The sequence below is a fragment of the Monopterus albus genome, unplaced genomic scaffold, assembly GCF_001952655.1.
Source record: "Monopterus albus unplaced genomic scaffold, M_albus_1.0 scaffold189.1, whole genome shotgun sequence".
NCBI lineage: Eukaryota > Metazoa > Chordata > Actinopteri > Synbranchiformes > Synbranchidae > Monopterus > Monopterus albus.
Window position 1 is genome coordinate 1,254,186 of NW_018128069.1, and position 3,580 is coordinate 1,257,765.

A 3,580-nucleotide genomic window follows, 5' to 3' on the forward strand; every position below is an offset into this window, starting at 1 on the left:
AGGAAATTTTAAATTTAAATGAAGATATGAAATAATACAATATAAAATACAATGACTTAAATTATATTATTGTATATACTAGGTCATCAAATCAGTGTCAGTTGAGTCTGTCAACTAGGTTGCCTGTAGGGATTTTTAAGGTCCAACAGGTGTCAGGATTCGGTGACACAGTATCAGTACAGTTTGGCAATGTCTCGAAACGCTTCATGACGCCTCATCTACTCATCACTACTTCCTTGTAAGATATCACTGTAAAAATAAACTGAGCACTACTTGCACTGAAGTCAGCCACCTGAGTCCGTCCTTATTTTTATTTATTTATTTATTTATTTATTTATTTTTGACTCGCTCACCTCTGTGTCCGAGCAGATCTAACAGAAAGAACTGGCCGGGGAGTGAACGAAGAGCAGGGAATAAATAGGGAGAACTAATCAGGTGCAGCTGGTGGTAATCAGGGGATATGAAGCAGGTGTGTCGGATAACGTAATCAAGGTAAGGGAGCAAAAACAGAGTGAGGGAAGTGAGAAAGGCAGGTGCAGCCGGTTAAACCGGAAACACAGTGCTCTAATTTGCTTTCACTTCCGTTTTCTTCATTAGACACGTATGGGCACGGAAAAGGTAATAATATAAAACATTTTACAGTGTTTAATACTTAGGCTATAGGCTATTCCATATGTTGGTCTTTATAAGCGAGGCTATTTAATGTTATGGTTGTTGGACCGCTGTTATTATCTCGCATATAAAACGCGGAGTCTCTCCCCCACACAATAACTGTGTAGCTGTAGACGCAGTTTTGCCAAGTGGTACAAATTTAGCGCAAAGCAGCCACATTTTGTTATTGTTCCTCTGCTGCTTTCTAAACTGTTCCTGAGACGTTTTGTAGTGATGTTTGTGCGTTATCGTTGTTAAATGCTTCATTAGCTTTCGAATGAATTTAACGTCTTCACAACAATTTGTTAATTTCATGACAAGAGTGGTAAAGTAAGTCCTGGTGATCTGCATCAGTTTCCTCCAGGAACGTAATGAAGTCCCCTTGCTCCTATAACGTTAACAAGTCTTATGACTGGATTCACGACATGATTAAGTTACAATACAGACTTACACAGAGATTCCTGGTGAATGGTGCAGTGATCTACCATCTACTGGGGAAACGCAGGCATTGCAGGAAAAAGGCAAAACGAAAGAGGTTTAATGATAACATAACTTAATAATATAATTTGGACAAGTTCGGCGGGCCGGATTAAAAAGCCTAAGGGGCCGTAGTCTGCCCACGCCTGCTCTGGATGATTTATCCCAGATGGAGACAAATGGCAGCATTAACCTGTAAACTGGTCTTCAATTAACTACAGCTCCCCCTACTGTTAGTGAGATGTCACATGATTATCAGAATCAGAATCAGCTTTATTGGCCAGGTGTGACGGACACACGAGGAATTTGACTCTGGTACATAGGCTCTCAATGTGCAAACAGTAAACCAGCATAAGGCTGTGTAATATAACAAAATAGCTGTATTAACATCAACAAACAGTGCAAACAATGCAGAAAAAGCAGTATAAATAGACAGTAAACAATACAGACAACAAAGGAATGTTCATTGAAATGAGAAAAATAGGGATAAAACAGAGTTCTTAAGAACTAGAGACCTGTACGAGTCTGTATAATCTGTACAATGTGTATATATACACAGGTATTGCACTGAGGGTTATTGTCCAATCATACTGTTGTTGGTTAAGTCAGAGTGACAGCCTGGGGGAAGAAACTGTCTCTGTCTCTGGTTGTCTTGGTGCACAGTGACCTGTAATGCCGTCCAGAGGGGAAGAGTTCAAACAGATTGTGTCGTGGTTGTGAGGGGTCAGCAGTGATCCTCTCCGCCCTCCTTTTGAGCCATGAGGTGTACAGGTCCTCCATGGAGGGCAGGCTCACACCAATGACCTTTTCTGCAGTCCTGACTGTTTGCTGAAGTCTGTACTTGTCCTGTTTGGTTGCTGAGCCAAACCAGACAGTGATGGAAGTGCAGAGAACAGACTCAGTGATTCCTCTGTAGAACTGTATCAGCAGCTCCTGGGGCAGGTCGAACTTCCTGAGCTGGAGCAGGAAGTACATCCTCTGCTGTGCCTAATAGGTTCTACCAACAGCTGATGTTTTGATGTGTTGTAGCTGTGATGACAGGTCAAATGACTTAAAGAAAAACCAAACAACAGCTCTCTGCCTCTGATTCCTTTTCTAGGTAAAGAAGAACTTCTTGGTAACACCAGTAACTGAACCTTGCAGTAAATCAGTCCAGCTGCCACAGCTTGTTGGGTCTGTTTGTGTAAAGATCTGAATTCCACTATGAGTCAGTCTGAAGAGAAAGATGGAGGGAGAAAAGGAGTCCAGGCCCCCAGCACCACTCTGTCTGTGGAACGGGATGGCCAGACAGAAGCTGAGAGGTAAGATGAAGAGCTCTGACTGTCCATGTTGAGGTTCAGTGTCAAATCACTGTAGTCATGATTCACAACAGTTTGTGCTGAAGCCCAGCGTTTGAGAAGGAGACGTCTTACTCATTCACATCCTTGCACATATTTGTTTGGCTCTTAGATTCAAACCATTCAGCTTCTAGTAAATCAACCTATTTAATTTAACAACCACTCTCCTGCACCCATCTTTGGGTCCAAGAAGTGCAGGCAATCTTTAAATTACCTTCCTGTTTTTAAAAGGACAAACAAACCTCTGAAACAAAGTATTTTAATATTTTAAAGTGCAAATTTTGTCTGAGGCAGATAATTATATAATGCAGTTTAGTATTAGGGTGGACAAAATAATAAAAACACTCAAATATCTGTCACTATAAGAAAATACAGCTCAAGGGCAGCACAAACTACAGCCTGCAAAATGATCATAGTGAATCATCACCCCTGAAACAAAAACCCAAACATTATCATCCTCATGAAGGAGGAGTTATTGGAGCACTGTTGGATTAGACTGGCGTACAGTACTTAATAATCTGGCAACTGAGTGTATGTCTTAATAAGAAGCAGTACATGGTTCAGAGTTTGAGGCTGAACATTCACTCATTTATTCCAAACAGTATATTAAATATTTGCTTTCTCTGACGATTTCCTGAGCAGGAAGTGGTTTCTAGTTCGTATATGTTTTTACATGTATTTTTGTCAGTTTTGGTCTTTTCTTGTTCTTTTGTCTCTTTCTGTAAAGCTCTCACAATGCATATTAAAACACTATACTGCTCAGAAATCAGACTGGTCATGTGCATGTCAGGTCAGAGTTGCACACACCTGACCATGATACACTGTTTAAACTCATGAGTCATCTCATTGAGCTCCATCTATTTAGGTCTTTTGTCAATTCTCCATTTCTTTCAGAATTGAGCAGGAAAGAGCAGAACCTGCTTCACCAACCTGTGTGTCCATGAGGAGTAACCATTCCATGGATTGGCCTGTTTCTTTCAGACAGGAAGATTCAAAGTCCATGTAAGTTGACAAATTATCTATGAAGTGGTATCATCACTATGTTCAGTAACATTACTTTAAATGTTTCTGCCTAGTCTAGTCACAGCTCTGCTTTGTCCATTGGTTGTACAGTT

At 40.6% G+C, this 3,580-nt stretch overlaps 1 long non-coding RNA gene and 1 pseudogene across 1 annotated transcript; both read left to right on the forward strand.

Moving 5' to 3' along the window:
* Positions 1 to 3,580, forward strand: part of LOC109970081 (protein NLRC3-like) — a 15,734-nt pseudogene that overhangs the window by 5,136 nt on the left and 7,018 nt on the right.
* Positions 565 to 3,461, forward strand: LOC109970102 (uncharacterized). Its single transcript, XR_002276363.1, has 3 exons — positions 565 to 618; positions 2,228 to 2,429; positions 3,360 to 3,461. It is a non-coding gene; the product is annotated as an uncharacterized LOC109970102 (long non-coding RNA).